The following is a 20,602-nucleotide window of genomic DNA, read 5'->3' as shown; positions in this document are numbered from 1 at the left end:
TCTTCTTTCTCAGGATTTCTTTGGCTATTTGGGGTCTTTTGTGGTTCCATATAAATTTTAGGAGTGTTTTTCCCCCACTTTCCCAAAAATGGTAATGGAATCTTGATAGGGATTGCATTGGTTTTGGTAGTATTGACATTTTAACAATATTAATTCTTTCAATCCATGAACACAGGATACCTTTCCATTGATTTGTGACTTTAATTCCCTTTATCAATGTCTTGACGCTTTCAGAACAGAGATTTTTCACCTCTTCAGTTAAATTTATTCCTAAGTTTTTTTTTTTTTTTTTTGAGAGAAAGAGGGAGAGAGCATGAGTGGGGTAGAGGGGCAGAGGGAGAGACAGAGAGAGAGAGAGAGAGAGAGAGAGAGAGAGAGAATGTTAGGCAGGCTCCACACTCAGCACAAAGCCTGACGTAGGGCTTGATCCCATGACCCTGTGATCATGACCTGAGCCGAAGTCAACAGTTAAATACTCAACTGACTGAGCCACCAGGCACCCCTATTCCTAAGTGCTGTATTGTCTTCAATGCTGTTGGGAATGAGATAGAATTCTTTATTGCTTTTTCAGAAAATTCATTGTTAGTGTATAGAAATGCTACTGATTTTTATATGGTAATTTTGTATCCTACAACTTTACTGAATTCACTGATTAGATCTAAGAGATTTTTTGTTGAGTCTTGAGGATTTTCTCTATATAAAATCATGTCATCTGAAAATAGGGACAATTTTACTTCTTTATTTCCAATTCTGATACCTTTTATTTATTTTTTTTAGGACTTCTAGACTATGTTGAATAGGAGTGGACACCCTTGTCCTGTTCCTGATCTTAAAGAAAAAGTGTTCAACTTTTCACCATTGAGTATGTTAGCTGTTGTCTTATTATATATGGCCTTTATTATGTTGAGAGATAATTTTTCTATGATTTTTAATTTATCAAGAATATTTGTCATAAGTAAATGTGGCATTTAGTCAAATGCTTTTTCTGTACTATTGAAATGATCATGATTCTTTTCTTTTATTCTATTAATATGATGTATTGTATTGATTGATTTGCAAATGTTGAACCATCCTTGCATATCAGAGATAAATCCCACTCTATCATGGTGAATGATGCTTTTAATGTGCTACTGAGTTTGGTTTGCTAGTATTTTGTTGGGGATATTTGCATCCATATTCATCAGGGATATTGGCCTGTAGTTTTCTTTTCGAGTAGTGTCCTTTTCTAGTTTTGGTATCAGAAAAACAGTTTCACAAAATGTGTTTGGGGGTGTCCTCTTCTCTTCAATTTTTTGTAATGGTTTGAGAAGGATTGGTGTTAATTCTTTAAATGTTTGGTAAAATTCGCTAGTAAAACTATCCAGTCCTGGGCTTTCATGTACAGATTTTTGATTACTGATTTACTCTCCTTACTAGTAATTGACCTTTTCAGATTTTCTATTTCCTTCTGATTCAGTCTTGACAAATATATGTTTCTAAGAACTTTTCCATTTCTTCTAGGTTGTCTAGTTTGTTGGCATTAAGTTGTTCAGAGTAGCCTCTTATGATCCTTTTCAATTTCTGTGGTATCAGTTGTAATGTCTCCTTTTCCATTTATAATTCTGTCAATTTGATCGCTCTCTTTTTTCCTTGGTTTAGCTAAGGGTTTGTCAATTTTGTTTATCTTTTCAAAGAACTGACTCTTCATTTGATTGTTTTTTTCTATTGTTTTTCTGTTCTCTGTTGCATTTATTTCTGCTCTAATCTTTATTATTTCCATTCTTTTGCTTACTTTGGGCTTAGTTTGTTCTTCTTTTGCTATTTCCTTAAGGCATGGAGTTAGCTTGTTTATTTGGGATTTTTCTTTCTTCTTAATGTAGGCATTTATTGCTCTGAACTTCCCTCTTAGAACAATTTTGGTTGGATCCCACAAGTTCTGGTACTTTGTGTTTCCATTTTTGTTTGTCTCAAGAAACTTCTTAATTTCTCCTTTAATTTATTCTTTGATCCATTGGTTATTCAGGAGAGTGGTGTTTAATTTCCATGTGTTCATGAGTTTTCCAGTTTTCCTCTTATTATTGATTTCTAGTTTCATGCCATTGTGGTTAAAGAATATGCTTGGCAGGATTTCAATCTTCTTGAATTTGCTAAGATTTGTTTTGTGGCCTAACATATGGTCTATCTTAGAAAATGTTCCATGTGCACTTGAGAAGAATGTGTACTCTGTAGTTGTTGGATAGAATGTTCTATGTAATATATCTGTTAGGTCAATTTGGTCAGTGTTGTTCAAATCTGCTGTTTCCTTCTTGATTCTCTGTATGGATGACCTATCCATCATGTATCATTATATAAGGACCTTCTCAGTCTCTTTTTACCATTTTTAGTTCAAAATCTATTTTGTCTGGTAGAAGTTTAGCTACCCTTGCTTTTTTTTGGTTACCGTACACTTGAAATGTCTTTTTTTACCATCTCACTCTCAGTTTATATGGGTCTTTAATGCCAAAGTGAATCTCTTGTAGGCAGCATATTGTTGGATCTTGTTTTTTGTTTTTAAATCTATGTAGCTACTCTGTGTCTTTTAGTTTGAGAACTTAATCCATTTACATTTAAGGTAATTATTGATAAGTAAGGACTTACCATTGCTATTTTGTTAATTGTTTTCTGGTTATTTGGTAGACCCATTTTCCTTGTTTCTTATCATGCTGACTGTTTTTTTGCGTTTTGATGTCTTTTGGTATTAGTGTGCTTTGACTTATTTATCGTATTCTATTGTGTAGTTACTACAGGATTTTCCCTTGTGGTTTTGCTCTGCAGGCAGGGGAAATCACAGGCCATGTTCCCTGTTCAAGTGCCGCTTTGTGTGGGGTTGTCGAATAGGTATGCAACTTCCTGTGTACTCTGGTTGGGTTCCTGAGTTGGATAGGCTAAAGACTGTATTCAGTGATGGGAAGAGCTATGAATTAGATTCCCTGCCCCAGTGAAGCAAGAGAAGCAACTCGAAAACTGGTAAAGGTCTTTGTCTATTGTCTTAACTAAAGCCAACCTGCACCCCAATTTCTCTGATCAAGCAGGGCCACTAGCTTTGCTCTGCAAACTATTGGCTCTGCCTGCCTGCCTCTCAGCTTAGTGCTGCTGGGCCAAACAGGTTCGTGGAGTTGTCACCAGCCCTTCTGTTCAAATGGGGTTGGAAGGAACTCTCCACGGAGGGTAAGGCCATGATTTTAGCTCCTTGCCTGGGTGTCAGCAAACCGGACTCTCACACTGCCAAATCTCCTCGTTTAAGAATCCACATCAGGCAGATCTGCACTCCATTGAGTTCCTTGGTCGGAGTTTGCCCCTGAATTGGTTCTTCAGATGAACAAAACCACCAGTTGGGGTACTACTTGGACACTGCAGGCATGACCATGGTCTGCCATGATTCCACATGCTGGTTGTTGCACCCCTCCCCCCTTCCCCATCATAGTCAGATTCCCAGTGGCTGAGCCCCACAGAATCCCATGTAATTCCCATGGGATGAGATCAGAGTAGGGGCTCTGTCAAAGTAAACCACAATTTATTGGCAGTGCTGGTTGTCTCTCCTGGGTCCTCTTTTCCCACTGGAGAAGTCAGCGGTTTAGGGGAGACCTCTGCATTTTGCTACTGACCTGGGGAAGGGGCACAGAGTCAGAGCTGCTTCTCTTACTCATCTAATGCAGTCTGTCTTGGTCTCTGAGGTGCATGGCGGGGGGTCCTTGAGCCTTGCCCTTATGTTCTAGGATTCTCTCAGTAGTGTCTTATGCTTGAATATTTGTTAGTTGTTCTTATGAGGAGGAATGAAGACAGGAACAACCTATGTCATCACCTTGGTGATGTCACTCCTTATGCCAAAAATTTTGTGACACCAGTCCATCCCGTAATTTGTATGTTTCTGCAACCAAACCACAAACTTCTTGGGAGTCAAAAACCCTATATTTTTCTTTTCTTTTTCTTCTTCTTTTTTTTAACATTCTTGCCTTGATGCTAGATATAATACTAGGCCAATAGTTAGCACTGAACTAATAAATGTGTTGAATGAATGAATGAATGAATGAATAATATATTGGGGACTTGGAAATATTCCTAACCATTGAGGATCACACTAGGAAAGAATGGCTGGGCACTTCTACACACAGAGCTTGCTTTAGTCATCACCATTACTCTATGACAGAGGTATTATTAATATTTATATTCCTGTGTTAATAGGAAGAAACTGAAGCTTTGAGACATTAAATGATGACTGAGTTTGCATGGCTGGGGTAGTCATGATTCAAGTGCAGAGCTGTTTGCTCCTAAGCCCTTAGCCCTTTCCACCACTATGAACCAATGCCATGTTAGTCAAAGCTTTTTCTTTGGCACAGCTGATGGAAAACCAACTTAAACTAGCTTGGGATAAAAGAAGGCTTTTATTGGAAGAATCACAAAACAATGGGAAGGTCTGCAGAAGCCAGTATTGCTCTGGGAACATCAGAAATAGGAACTGGAAAGAAGAGACTGTCAAGCTAGGCTGTCTTTACTCAGGCTCCATTCTCTCCTTGTGAGAAGAGACTTTCTCTGCCTGTGTGTTGGGGGAGAGAGGCATGATGACCACTAGCCATCCCAGCCTCATATCTTTCCTTTTTCATGACTGGACAGGTGCTTGTGTGTGTGTATTATCTCTGAAAATCTAATTTACCCACTGATTTAAAGTGCATTGCAGAAAATTTCTCTTGAAGAAAGAAAGGCAAACTATTAGATGGTTTTAGAGTACATGTCAAGGAGGCACAGTGCTGGCCTGGGTGGTAAACGGCTAACATCCTACCCCGAAAGAAGACAAAAGTGAAGATCGACCACATCCTCTTTGCCTTCATCCAATATGACTCACGTCTATTTGCCAGATCTCTGTGTTCATCCAAATAACTATTTTGTTATGATTAATTGACAGGTGTCAAGAAGGTCCACATAGAGTTTAAAACATTATCTAATATGATGGTAACAGATAACCAGGTTCTTGATGATGCTTCAAGGATTACGTTGATGATGCTTTTGTTTGTTATAATTGGCGTTTTTCTCTCAAATGGATTAAGTTGATTATTAGTACTGGAGAAACACGACTGAACTGATATTATCACCATGCCAGTATTTTCTAGTCATCTTAAGCCAGTATCATATGTGGGGCAATTGCAGTGGTTTTCCACTTTTTTCCTTCTTTTTCTTGGCATAAATCCTGTTCAACTACAGATGCATCCAGTTTCTCAACAAGTTAAGCAGATAAAACAAGACTGTTGTTTTCTCTGAGGGAATTCAGAATGGGGTGTGGCATGCCCGTTTGCTCCCCTGCAATGCTTCTTTTAGGTGGTCTCAAAGGAGGTTCCTCAGGATAGAGTTGGTATCCCCTGGTGGATGGGACAATCCCGTACAGGAAGCCAGAAGATCTGATTCTGCTGGTAATTAGTCGTGCAACCTTCAGCAAAACATTTAACCTCTATCTTTTTCCACTGAAATAATTGGGATAATAATATTACCCATTCCAACTTCTGGGGTTGTTGTTAGGATCAAATGACACAATGGATATAAAAGTGTTTTGCAAATGTCAAAGATTAGTATAAACATGTAAAAGGCCTCATTGCACTTACATATCAGTAAATATTTGTTGATGCAGACATAACTCTATAATCTGGGACAGAATTTGTAAGAAGTGTCCATTTAAAAACTTTCTGTGTCTCCAGTAATTTTAAGATAGTTACATACAGGAATATTGAAATGGAATATCTTTTTAGCATCCATAAGCAAGCAATGCCAATTCTACTAACCATCTAATGTTAGCCAGGTGTCCTACCATGTAGGTGCTTAGTCCTAGAAACACCGCAAGGTAAGTCAAAGGAAGAAAAGATGGAGAAAATTCTGGAGCACAAGAGTAAATTGTGTGAGCAGTAATGACAAAATCTCTAAGCTTGAGGGAAAAGACCACTTGAGTTAATTGGTATCCCCATTAATCACAGGCTGTTGATTGCTCTAGGAACAGGGCGTAAATCCCATGAAATGAAAAGTGGGGCTGCAAAATATAAATCTATTTTCACCCACTGTTAAGAAAGGCAATGAGTAGCACTGTTCAAATGTTGTATTTCCTCTTGCCAATTCCAACAGTTAGACCCGCACTTTCATGAACTAATCCATGAAGTGAACAAATCTTCTCTTTCACAGTTTCATGTCATTGGTTCAAATGGTGTAGTGTTTCTTACATAAAGAACTTAAGGAGAATAAATCCATTAGGGAAAGTGGGGGAATTTATTGTACTCCAAGGCTGTGCTTTTAAACAGACCTCAACTGTACTAGAACAAAAAATGCCCTTGTGTTGAAGGCTTGTCAATTCCAGGTTTGCAATTGGCATTGTAAGAAACCAACAAACTGGATGTAGGTTCATTTCACATCCCCTTACCCTAGAAACTGTGCTGCTTTGTGTTTGTATCTCACCTAATGCCTACTAGCCTGTTCCCAGGAGATGAGTGGGACAAGACGTGTTCCCCAGTCAGCCACTGCAGTTTAATCACTATTTATTTTCCCAGTAAAATCTGTACTTTCTTAATTTCTACAACTGTGGTAAAAATAAAATCTGTGAGCTGACACATCATTTCTGTTGACCACCTCAGAGACTTCCTGAAAACACCATTTATAAATGATATCATTTCCTTCAAATGCACAGATTTTTTTTTGTCTCCCTTCACAGAAGGGGCTAAAAAGAATCCCACTTTACCTTTTCCATAAATATCAACAGTTCAGTGGAAAGCTGTTTCTTTTTCTCCAGAAGCACATTGATGCTACCAACCAACAACAGGAGCTTTTCAAAACTCAGAATGCAAGACTAGAAAGAGCCAGTATGACTCTCCAGGAAAAACAAACAAACAAGTGCTTTTTCACCTCAGACTGTTTGTGAGAAAGGATTTTCCTTTTTTCTTTTAGGGCATCTTTTTCATTCACTGATATTACCCCTAACTCTATTTCAGAGAGAATAAAAAGGACTCCGGGACACTTTAAAGTTAGGCTATTGGAAAGTTAAACACGTTAAACTACAGAACGAGAGTTGCATACAGCGGGTTTCACATCAGAATAGATCAAAATATATTTTTCCACAGCCTCTCCTGGTTGGGAAACTATTTAAAAAATAAATTTAAATAGGGGTGCCTGGGTGGCTCAGTCGGTTAAGCGTCCAACTTTAGCTCAGGTCAGGATCTCACAGTTCGTGGGTTTGAGCCCCATGTTGGGCTCTCTGCTGACAGCCCAGAGCCTGGAAACTGCTTCAAATTCTGTGTCTCCCTCTCTCTCTGCCCCTCCCCTGTTCACACTCTGTCTCTCTCTCAAAAATAAACATTAAAAAAATAATAAAAATAAATTTAAATCTACAAATTAAAATAGGTTATTTTTCTCATCAATCTTTGGGAATATTCAGGCTGTAGCCAGAAAACTTTGTGCCTTGTGCTAGGAAGTCCCAGCTTTCAGGCGGGAATGAACTTTGATCTCCAGGGACAACTGATCTCTTAAGTTCTTTAGCTATGCTAAGTTCATAGAGTTAAGTCTCACACTGTGGATTATGGCCATAACCTACCAAAGCCAAACTGCACATATGCTGGTCATTCCAGAAAAGAGAGCTCTACCATGGGCGGGCAGGCAAAGCGTTCGATAGCAGATTCATCATTATGAATCCACCCTGTTCTTTACCACCTCAGTATCTCAGTAACAATTCCTGTTGTCTTCCTTTATTTTTTATTTTTAGTTTTTGAATAACCTTGAATCTTTTCCTCTATCTTCTCCATTCCTAGGGTTGTGTTTTCCATCAATTCCAGTACTGACAACAGTTTTTTACTAAAATTCTGAAAGATATTCAGAAAATTCACAGACTAATAAACCCAACAAGTTGCTAAAACTCTGAGCAAATCAAGTAGGCAAATTGATCTTTCTGAGGATACACAGCTAATTTTTGCAAAGTCACTGGAAAAGCCCAGATTCCAGGACTATGCCAGTCCACTGCTTTTTCCATCATCGTAAGCCAACCTATAAGATAATCTGTGGGTTTAAAACGGAACTCTTTTTCTACAAATACGGACTTTTCTCCCCTGTATGTCTCTCTACCCTCTGGATTCAGATTAGAGACCATAACTCATCCATCTTTTCATGCCCAGCATCTTGTATAGTACCTGACACGTGGTGGGTGCTCAATAACATTGTGTTTCACTCCTACTTAGTATTCATACATCTCTAACTGGCTGATGATTATGTCTCCCCAACTTGACTAAAGCTCTCCAAGGGCATAAACTATAACCTATTATTTTGAAGATATTATAATTCCTAGTAGTATTTAGCACATGTGGGCCTTTTTAACAATTGAAAGCATTGAAGAGTGTCATAGAATGACATCAACCCAACTTTCTGAAGAACTGTGGTAGGCTGAATAACGGTACCCCAAATATGCCCATGTCCTAATCCCTGGAACCTGTGAATGTTGCCTTATATGGCAAAAAGAACTTTGCAGACGTGATTATTTTAAATCTCAATTTGGGAGAGAATTGTGGGTTATCCAGGTGGGTCCACTGTAATCATAATGGTCCTTATAAGAGGAATGCAGGAAGAGTCAGAGCCAGAGGAGAAGACTCTCCTCTTGTTTGAAGACTCTCCTGTGGTTTGAAGATGGAGAAGGGGGACACAGACCAAGCAATGTAAGTGGCCATAAGAAGCTGAAAAAGACAAGAAAACAGATTTTTCTTTCAGAGCCTCCAGAAGGTACCAGTCCTCCCAACACCTTGACTTTAGCCCAACACCAGAATTCTAATAAATTCATATTGTTTTAAGCCACTAAATTTGTGGTGCTTTGTTATAGCAGAATCATGGGAGACCAACACAAGTACCATGAAGACAGTTTCTGCAGAGAAAAGTAACACATACTTGACAAACACACTGAGTAATAGAATTGGAAGGGAATTTGAAAAATTATTCTTTCTGATACCTGACCTAAGACAAAGGGCAGTCTGTAGGACAGATAGTGGATGTTTGTGCATTATGTAGGAACAATGACTACATTTTATTTTGTTTTGTTTCTTCAGCCCTGCAAGAGATAAAATTCTGCTTGCCTTTCATTCATTTGAAAGACGTATAATTTATTTTTTATTTTATTTTTTTGGTTTTTCCCCAAGAAGAAAAAAGCTGAGCTGTGTGGCTGGTAGGCAGGCAACTTCACCTGCAATCTTCCTGATAGAGATTGAATCTGGAGATACAAGCAGTAGCCATCAAGCAAAACAATCCTATAAACAGATGGTTTTGGAGGCAACATATCTAGTTTTCTTTAAGCCAATTCACTTCAGCTGTGGTCTCACCCTGACCTCAACTCTACTTCCTAATCCCACAATTCATGGCATGTGTGTGTGTGTGTGTTATTCATCTGAACTAAGCTTACCCTTGGCTTATGAAACATGTGAATTGGAAAGCTGTTCTCAAAATGAGCTCCCTCCTGGAGGATTTCCCAAAGCTTGGCCTGCTTTAATGACTTAACCAACAAGTTTTCAATGAACTGTTTTGAACCTGGCATTCACAATACACTTGCCTTGTCCTGAGTGATAGCTTTATGACAGGAAGCTTTGTTAGCTGGACCACCCGGGGAATGGGGCTTGAATAGAATATGGCTGCCTGCAGGCTCAAGAATGTGAGCTCCTCTGGACATGTCACACCTGTGTTCCCTCAGCTGCCCCCCGACTCCTGTTCATTTCCCGTGAAACTCAAGGTGTTGAACCTAATCCATAGAGCCTTGCATCAATAGCTTCATTGATGGGTCTTTCTCAGGCCCTGGCTATGCTAGAAACCCCTTTCCATGTAGTCTAACGGTGCTGGAAGGCTGTGCAGATCATGCGTCTAAATGACATCTGAGATATGATGGAACTGTGTTTATGCAACAGCTCCAAAATAGCTCAACAGTGAAATATTTAGGATTCGCTGAATAGCACATTTCAGGGTTGACTGAATTTACCATTTTCACAATCAAAAGCAAAATAAAAATATCAATTTAGGTGAAAAAACCAAACTGATTTGAACATAATTTCTCATTCTGATGGGGATTCCTATAATTTCTACCCATTTGGTTAGTGTTTCAAACACATCAACGACCTCAGCTTGCCTCACCACACTCCATTCCTTCCAGCAATGCATCTTTTGGTTTAGAACCTACTCCTTCCCCAATTTTGTGGTAGGGTGGGTCCTAAGGGTACAGCACATTAGCCAGATTTAAATTTTATTCCTTTGGTCATAGTGATTGGTTCAGGGGCAAATGTCTGATCTAAGATGGACCAACCAGTGTAAATGTTGGGCTTTTGCTGAGAATGCTGGGACAAAGATGTTTGTTCCTTTACATAGATTTAAACCTAGAAGAATGTGGTCCTGGGATGTGCTCTCAGTCATCTGCAGCCATGTGTGACCTAAGAATGGAGTCAAAACTGACACATGGAACCCTACTGAACAAAAAACTGATTCCTGGTGACACTGTTTGAATCCTGAATCAAGTCTTTTCTGGACAGTTTAGTTTCATAAACCACTAAATTCCCTTTTTGTTTTCGTCGCTTTTCAGTTGGGTTTCTGTCACTTTCAACTGGAAGAATAATAATTATTACAATAACATTAGAATGATACTGAAAGTTCAGATATTGTTCAAATCCAGTGGCTTAGTGGTGTCTATAAAAGTGTGGTGCTTGTATTAACTAAGTCCTAAGTCCTTGGATTTAAGTACTTTCCAGGACTCTCAGAAATCAGGGAAGTGAGAAGTTTGCTATTGTTAGCATACCTAAAAATATAAAAGCCATCTATTTAGTCCAAAACCTTTAAATTCTTGAAAAAGAATTCACATGTAAATACATAATTAGCTCCTGTGGGAAAATGATTTAAATGTTTGATCCTGTTTGATTAAGTCGGTCTCATTTCTTCAGCAAGTATATTGGATACTCCAGTATTTAATGCATTCCTGCTGCAAAATTCAAGTATGGAAAAGATAAAAATAGCAGGGAAAAAGTAAAAATATATTTGTATCTATCTATGGGCATTCTCCTCAGGATTAACACATAATAACTAGACCAATGGTGAGTTTTTAGAATAGTTATGCAGATTTTGTATCTGTTTTCTTAATTATTGTTTCCTATTGAATATTAGATTAGCTTTTAGCAACAGAGATGTAAGTTTTAGTGTTTCCCTTTAAGGATCTGAAATTTTGAAATTTTGAATGGATCTTTAGTTGACAGTTTATTTTGCCTTCCTTCAAAAGGTGGATAACAGGGGCGCCTGGGTGGCGCAGTCGGTTAAGCGTCCGACTTCAGCCAGGTCACGATCTCGCGGTCCGTGAGTTCGAGCCCCGCGTCAGGCTCTGGGTGGATGGCTCGGAGCCTGGATTTGTTTCCGATTCTGTGTCTCCCTCTCTCCCTGCCCCTCCCCCGTTCATGCTCTGTCTCTCTCTGTCCCAAAAAAAAAAAAAAAAAAAAAACAAAAACAAAAATATAAAAAAAAAAAAAAAGAAAAAAAAGACAAAAGGTGGATAACAATGACTCTGTCAAACAAATGTGCAGTATTGTTGCAATACTGTTTAAAAAAAATAACTGTGGTTTCTTAGATTAAAAAAATTTTTAGTAGGTAGGATGGTTTAAAAACCAAGTGAATAAGAACCAGTAACAGCATAACTATGTGGTGATAACAAATTCTTTTAAATGTTGATTGATATATTTTGCTAACAAATTCTAAAAATTAAGATAATGTTAATGAGAAAATTGTTTTATTTAAAATTTTATTTCCTCTTTGTGTCTAGCTCCTACCCAGCTCTCTAGCCTATCTCTCCTTTGTTTTCTGATACGTCTTTATTCTCTCTTCATTCTGCTAATTTCTTAATGTGTAACATAAGAACTTGTCATTTTCATAGGTTTAAAAGTGGTGGGGAGGAGCCTGGGAAGCTCAGTTGGTTAAGCCTCTGACTTCAGCTCAGGTCATGATCTCGTGGTTCATGGATTCGAGCCCCACATCAGGCTCTGTGCTGACAGCTCAGAGCTTGTAGCCTGCTTCAGATTCTGTGTCTTCATCTCTCTCTCTGCCTCTCCCCTGCTCACGCTTGGTCTCTCTCTCTCTCTCTCTCAAAAATGAACAAACATTTTAAAAAATTTAAAAAAAAAAAAAGAATGTGAATTTGGAAATAGGGCCGTTACAGAGGACATCAAATTAAAGTGAGATCATTAGGGTGGGCCCTAATCTAATATGATTGATATCCTTATGAAAAGGGGAAATTTGGACAAGAGAGAAGCCCAAAGACTATGTGAAGACACCTAGAGAGAAGATGGCCATGTGACTGGGGTGATGCATCGACAAACCAAAAAATACCACTGATTGCTGGGAAATGCCAGAAGCTAGAAGAGGCAAGGAGAGATTCTCCCCATGAGAGAGAGCTGTCAGAGAGAGCATGACACAGATGACACCTTAATTTCAGCTTCCAGGACTGTAAGAGAATACATTTCTGTTGTTTTAGGGCACATAGTTTTTGGTACTTTGTTATGGTATCCATAGGCAAGGACTATGGAAACTTTTGGCACCTGGACTTTGCAATGGTTTTCAGCTCTCAAATGAAAGATTGATATTAAGTAACAACTTTTTTTTTGTCTCCAGAAATTGGAGGAGAAATAGCTAAATAAGAAAAGGCCCTCTTGTTCAGTCCCCATAAGAAAATTTCTTTTCAATATTATTTGAAGGAATATGGCATGGAGTTCTAACGACTCGTCTTTTTTTTTTTTTAATTTTTTTTTTTCAACGTTTATTTATTTTTGGGACAGAGAGAGACAGAGCATGAACGGGGGTGGGGCAGAGAGAGAGGGAGACACAGAATCGGAAACAGGCTCCAGGCTCCGAGCCATCAGCCCAGAGCCTGATGCGGGGCTCGAACTCACGGACCGTGAGATCGTGACCTGGTTGAAGTCGGACGCTTAACCGACTGCGCCACCCAGGCGCCCCTAATGACTCGTCTTTTTTAAAGACTCTATTCACAGTTAAAATATATGGCCTGTAAAAGAAAATGAGACTGCTTATTTGAGACCAATTTTTTTTTAAGCCCTAATGTGGGGCTTGAACTCACGACCCTGAGATCAGGCCTGAACTGAGAACAAGAGTCTGCCACTCAACTGACTAAGCCACACAGGTGCCCCAAGACCAACTTTTATTTATGTATTTAAATGTTCTCAATGTATAAGGAAGATTTTAGTAATAAAAAATCATTTTAAGGAGCCCCTCAGATCACAATAGACACAGAATCTAGTTTTATGGGTACAGAAAAGTATCAAACTTTATGTTTTCTGAAAATTAAGAGAAATTACATTATAACCATATTAATGACTGAAAATTTCATATTAGACAAAAACCTGTAACTACTCAAAATTACACATGCCTAGTCCAAAAACATCAGTAAGAAGCAACTGTAGATGGGCTCAAAATAATAAGTTCTATGACATTTAAAATTGAGATTTGGCATGTTTTTGAAGTAAACATAATGAGATGCACATGCGTGGGATTCTTTCCTCTCTTCTTACTTGTACTGTAACTACAAGTATCGATGACAATAATACGGCTACAGACATGAAATAGTTTCTCTTCCTTTCTGTCACTCTTTTCTTTCAAGTGTTCACATTATTTTTTATTAGTACCAATGTTCACATTTTTGTACCTTTCCCAAGTATATTGAGAAAACATGTCAATAAAAATTTTAATTTAAAAAATAGGTAGCCTGAGGTCCAGATAATAAAGACACATTCTTTCAAAAACAGGTATAAGGAGTACAGAATGGGGGGGGAGGGGGCAAAGTTCTAGAACTGAAATCTTGACCTTAACAAACGTACTATATATTTCTATCTCTTGTGGTCTGGACACTGAGACTTACCAAGCCCAACATGAATTTATTTATGGAGATACAACTTGCCCTTCTATAATCGTACTTTTGTTGATAACATATTTCAACCAATTTTGTATTTTCTTTGGATCTCTGAATTGATTTGCTAAAAGTTATCTACTGACCAAAAAGCTAAAACTCAGAATCCTTAAGTCATGAGACTTGTTCAGAGTCCATTTTTATTTTCTTCCAAAATTTTGTGCAAGTTGCAAGAGAGGAGACACCAATTATCTTATTAATTCTACTAAAATATGGATATACTTTTTTTTTTTTTTTTTCAACGTTTATTTTTATTTTTGGGACAGAGAGAGACAGAGCATGAACGGGGGAGGGGCAGACAGAGAGGGAGACACAGAATCAGAAACAGGCTCCAGGCTCTGAGCCATCAGCCCAGAGCCCGACGCGGGGCTCGAACTCACGGACCGCGAGATCGTGACCTGGCTGAAGTCGGACGCTTAACCGACTGCGCCACCCAGGCGCCCCTATGGATATACTTTTTAAATACATGGACAAAAAGTAGTATTGATATAATCTGTATATTCTTCTTTTTTACTATTTGACCTGACTCTATTTTTCTTTGAAGAGAAGTCCCAAGAAAACTTGTAATACGTGAAAAGTCAATTTCTTTAAAAATCGTCACCAACTCAACCCTGGTTTATCAGTAGGAAAAGTTATCAATTATTAAAAAACTAGTAATACTCCCAAGGTATCTACTTCTGCTACAAAGAAATTAAGAATTAATATTTTACTTGGCACCTTGAGTCTTGTGGAAATCAATTTAAAAATCCCCACCATAGTGGGAAGTTATTTGAAAATGCATATAAGGTTCAATAGTCATTAGGAAGGAATTAATCAAAGGTAAAGACAACAATGAAAAGAAAATGTTTGCATAGTCTCCTGCCTTAGTATCAATCATCTGTTTTGCAAATTTTCACGGTTACTTTCAATATCTCAGGCAACTTCCTCAGTCATTATCATTCATTATCATTTAGCTCTGATTCTATCAGACTGTGCTAAAATAGTAAGATGAGATCAAGCTAAATGCATACCAGAAGGTATAGTCATTTGAAATGCATCCTAAAATCAATCAGAAATTAACTTGGGTTATCAGTGGAGGTAGAAACATAATTATAGGCAATTGAGAATTGACTGTATACATTGTGTTCATATGCTTGTGTTTTTGTACAGGCTGATATGATTCTGTGAAATGAGGGGAAGCTCTTAAATGATTTGGCTGCTTCTGCCTTATTTTATGGTTGGGCATTCAGTTGACATCACAGGTTACAATATGAAGTCTAGACCTGCTAGGTAGGGTGCAGCTCTGTGTTCACTCTGATGGTGGTATGGCTCACCTCCAAAACCTTTCTTATGAGTTGACCTTGTTATTTTCACCTGCATGTCTCAACCTATATTGGGCTTAAAATGTGAGTATCAACTAAATGGAAATAGAGACTTTCCCCCTTTCTGTCCTTTCTCCCCCTCTGCCTCCTCTGTCTCCTTTACTTTTAGTTTGTTTTTTGTATGCATATGCGTTATAATTCTTACTGGTCCAGGCTCCACACTGAACTTTGACAATGCCTGAAGAAATCCTAAGTCATTAACACATAGGGAACAAAAGTGGCCTTCTTTTATTTCTGGGCTTTTGCCTTCTGGAGAAAGAATGAGAAAACTCCTTATTCGAGGGATTGCTCATCCTTTTCTAAATTGACTTGCAGATTTGCTTTTATCTAGGACATCTCGTAAGGTGTATGGGCGTCTGCCTCCCTGACACCCTAAGTCAGATGAATGGCCTCTTTTTCAATAACTTTCACTTTGATATACATATTTTTGAAAGCTTTCCCCCTTTCTTCCTTCAGAAAATTGGATGTGTTAAATATGCCCTGCCTGCTTTAGCATTGCCTGTCGGAGTGCTGGAAAATTTACATTTAAACAGCACCTCCAACAGCTCTTAATGATGTGCTGAAAGGCGGCTGGCTCAAGTCCAAGTCTGGGGTTTTACTGCTTAGGCAGGAAGGTCAGTTTAGTCCTAAGGGGAAGGAAAAAAAAGTACTATACTCTGTATATCCTGCAAAAGAAAACTTACAAATTCAGATGTAATATTTAAAATACTTCCGTCTTAATTTCAAAGTAATTGCTTTCAGTAGGCAGTGAACTCCCAATGGTTAAAATTATTAGCTTAAGACGTTTTGCTTTAGTTTAGACAAAAACCTCTAAGTGGCCTACTTTCATTTTCGTTTGGTTGAACAGTTTGTGGTTATAATATTTAAAATAAACTTTTAAAATGATCTCGTTAAGGGGGTAAGGGAGTTTAAAAAAAAAACCCCACCAAACCTCAATTTTTGAAACCTTTATCCTGAAGACCTCTGCCTAATTGTTCCAATAAAGATATAAAAACTTGTATCAATTATGTGAGTTTAGTATAGTCTCAGAAGCAATAGAAAGCCAAAAAAAAATGCAGTCACGTTATGTTTTATGTCTTAGATTAGCTACTCATTTTGTTTTTCATGAATTTTAAAGACATGGTTATGCCTACCTGAGGTACCTTAATAGCTCAGAAGGAAAATCTTAGTGACATAGGACTACCTGCCAACTGACAAGGAGATTACTTATGGATGATGTGTGCTCTTTAGTTATCCCTGAAACTCCCCTGGTACAATTAACTGGTTGGGAGGTGAAGGCTAGGACAGGCAGATTAATGTAACAACTTTCCTTCACAACTAAGTCATTTGTTAAATAAAATCTATGGGAAAGCTGATGCCATAAAAGAAGTTAGATAGCATCACCATGGTGTTACCCTTGAACTCTAGAGACTTAATGATCTTCAAATAAGTAGTATTTAAACAAACCCCTTTACAAACGAAATGAAAGACTAGAGAGTTTATTTAATAACCACCACAAACATAAAGTAAGTGGTACAAAATTCCATTTTCTTGACTTGATTTTGATAATAATTCAATGTGCTGAGTAAGCCTTCAAATCCTGAAGTTAAACTCCTCCCCCTCCCCCCTCCCCCCGCCCCCCACCTCTTCCACTGCTTCATCTATTGAAAAAAATGATTGCTACTGCTCTTGGCTTTTTTGAGCACAAACCATGTTGTCTAATGCATTCCAAAGAAAGCTGGTTAATGGACATCAATCAGTTCAGAAATTGCTCAAAGACAGCTTGTACATTATGTTGAGGTTTGAGGATGGGACGATACCCCTATGCCATCAGAACAGTGCAAAGCACAGTAGGAAACTTCTTGTAATTTTCTGCCCAAGAGTCACTCACTGCATGAAAACAAGAAGGCTACAATCTGCTTTGCGGTATACTGAAATGTTTTGTATTTCTACTTGGTTTCTCTAAGAACAGAATTTTATGAAGTCTGAGATCATTCTGAGGGGCATCCATTAAAATGTGACTGTGTGCAGATTTCTCTATAATGATGTTTCTTATTCTTCTTTTGGGTTATAACCCCCTTTGAGAATGGGTAAAAATTACAGAGTTTACAAAAAATGCACACACGCACAGAAGTTGCATATCCATGAAGTCCCTCAGCATGTCTTGGAGCCCCTGCTGCACACAAGCTACACTTGATCTGATTGATGAATTCATCTTACATTTTTATAACCTTTCTAGGCTGCCTGCATTTTACTGGTACTTTTTGGTAAGGGAGCCAAGATTCCTTTAAAAATCCACACACACAAAAATGAGATTCCTTGAAAAGGAGCAGTAACAGACAAACAAAACTAAAAACCCAACAACCCCCAAGATTCGATTCCTCTAGGAAAATCTGTGTCATTACTTTTCCAGGTGTTGCTATCTCATTCCAGCTCACTGAGGTTCTAGTCCTTTCTTTCCCATTGCTGCTTCCATGTGCTCTTCTACCTTCCCCTCACCTGACCCCAACATGGACACATTCTTACGGATTTTATTCCAAACAAGTGACACCTTTGTAACTGCAGACTCGTTTAATTTGTGTGACCAGATCCCTTCCCTTCCAGTGTATGCAATTTTGTGTCACAGAGTCTTTCTTCTGAAAAGACTTCTTCAGGAAGCAGAAGTTCTGAACTGAAGAAATGCTCTCCTTTCTCAAATTAGAATTTGAGATTAGCTCTGGATACAGTGTGTTGACTCATTTCAAATTTAAGAGATTATACACGTTTTCATCGGTACCAGTTTTCTCTTTCTACCTTAATGAGCCAAATATTAACCAGTTTCACACCTCCCTGCCCTTTTGCACCTTGCCCTTATCTCCACATTCCAAAAAGAGTAGCATCTGTAAGATCCTGTGGGTTTTTACCTGCGGGAGGGAAGACTCGCGGTTATCTCCCATGTAAATGGTTTCTCTTTAAATGCAGGTTTCCAGTTTTCCACTAGTTGGGGCTCTATACAAAGGAAAGAACACCGAGGTGCTGCTTCAGAATTACTAACACAACAATGTTTTAAACGGTGTCTCTGAACTATTTCCTCAGTCTCTGAAGTAGGCTCCCTAATTTTCGTTCCAATGTACCAATCGCTAGGTTGGTATTATATAGCTGGATCAGTTGTGTTTGCTTCGTTTACCTTCATCAGAGAAGTCTCAACCCAGTTGATTGCTTTTGGTATCACTTGCAGGGATCCAGTTCACCCCGTGCACAGTTATTACAAAACAGGAAAATACAAAGTACACAGATAAAACATTCAGTACATAAACAGCAAGAAGGTCTTTTCTGCAAGTTTTTTTTTTCTAGGGCGGGGTAGACCCCAGTCTTCTTTTAAAGCTCAAATGGCAAAGTTCTGCATAAATTAGACCCTTAATGAGTATGGTTTGATTTCTGTCTCTACTTAAGGACCTGAGTTTGGACAAGATTGTCCACTATCAGTTCTCTTAAAAACCCATTGGAAAACTGTCTTGGTCCATGCTAACGTTTGGCTCTCTCTCTTGGCTTTACTTACTCTGTGTCAGGTTGAAAGATTACCTTGGGTAGTCATATATAATCAAGGTCTCCCAGTGCTTTGCTTACCCTTGTGTTTTGTTTTGGTTTGTTTATCCTGTCTCTTTCCACCTCCCCGGAGATCCTTTGGCAAATCTGATAAACAATGCCTTTTTCTTGCTCAAGGCAGAAAGTCCGATCGAATACAATGGGAGGCCAGACTTGGCTGAAATGCCGGCTGCAGGTGTTCTCTGCATTGTGGTCTTGTAAACCAGATGCTGGGAGGCCAGCTCCTGCTTCCCTTCTCTGCCTACACTCCGGAGACCACCACTCCTGGGTAGGACCAGGTTGAAGAGAATAATGTACACACCACAGCATCCTTCTGACAGATAAAATGAGTTGTCCTAGAAACATTTCCACAAAGTTCTCCTTGAAGTTCTCAACCACATACAGTTTGATTGGTTTTCTCCCTCCCTTTCCTGATCTGACACGGCCATCCTCTCAACACACACACGCTGGACAATGTAGTCTACTAGAAGCAGATTCTCAGTGGCAAGTTTATTTTTCTCTGGATTATATTATCTGGAAAGACAAGACCGGCCATGGACAAGAGGGTGATGATTTTTATGGTTCTGATAACAATGACACAGATGCCAAAAGCCTTGCACAGCCTCAGATTTTATGAACATTTCTATAGGTGCCATAAATCGCTGAACCATCCAGAAAGAACATTAAATCTTCTATCTTGAATGTTGAACATTAAATAAGAGATCAGGGAGAAATCGGTCCCTGTTGGAGGGTGACTATGCTATAAGCACTGGCTGCCAGAGAGGTTGGTTCTGGTATTTTTATTAAGCTGATTCTATGTTATATTATTTCAGTTCTAAACATTAGTAATAAATTGACTGCATGTGTATTCGAACCCTTAACGGCACACCTGAATGAATTAAGTTCTGTTCCTGCTGTTAATATTTTTATTTCCAATTTCAATGTTACTTTTTGTCACAAATGCCTTTCTGGACAGAGTTAATACTTGTGTTCATACAGAGGGATATATTTTTCTCTGTGTATCCCTGTACAGTGTTCCTAAAAGTCAACTGCAAAAGCTTTTGCCTTGAGGATTAAGGAACTGACCCCACTCCACTCTGGAGGCCTCCATGCAAATGCCTCCAGTGAGGGTGTGGGGGCCATGGCCTGGAGGAGAGGCATGTTACTGGGCCTTCTCAACACCACCATCTCCTCATCCAAGAGAACCTGGTCTCTTGTCAGTGAGCCTCTACTGACACAACAGCTTAAAGAAGCCCTTTAGATGTGCGTGGATATAGTTTTGTTCCTGCATGTTCAGACCAAGTCTAGCGTGAAGAGAATACTTTGAGATGAAGAATCTGGGGTGGGTCTGTGGGAATGACAGGACAAGAGGGGGGGAAGGGGGGGGAGTGACAAATCAGAACTAGTGGGGTTGACATGATATGAAGGATATGTGGTGTTTGCTGAAAATTCCTTGAAATAAACCAAAGGGTTCACAACACATTTTCCAAAAAAGGGACAACTTCAATTCACACCCATCTTCTTGTCAGCCAAAGCCTCATTAGAAGAGGCACCAAAACCCAACACAATTAGGGGAAGAGAGAGGGGGGACTCTGGTAGGTGAGAAACTATGGAGAGATACCCTGACCTGCAGATGTGTTGTGCCCAGAGTTTGGAATCCACTTGGGGGCGGCCTATGGGGCACAGAGGGTTCCTTAGATGGAGATGAATATGGAAATGGAGATTACAACCTAAGATAAACAAT

This window comes from Lynx rufus, unplaced genomic scaffold (genome assembly GCF_022079265.1).
Source record: "Lynx rufus isolate CCGP_SWC_20201006 ecotype Redwood Valley unplaced genomic scaffold, mLynRuf1.p SCAF_6, whole genome shotgun sequence".
NCBI lineage: Eukaryota > Metazoa > Chordata > Mammalia > Carnivora > Felidae > Lynx > Lynx rufus.
The sequence above is the reverse complement of the archived record's forward strand: the minus strand, read 5'-3'. Positions refer to the sequence as shown.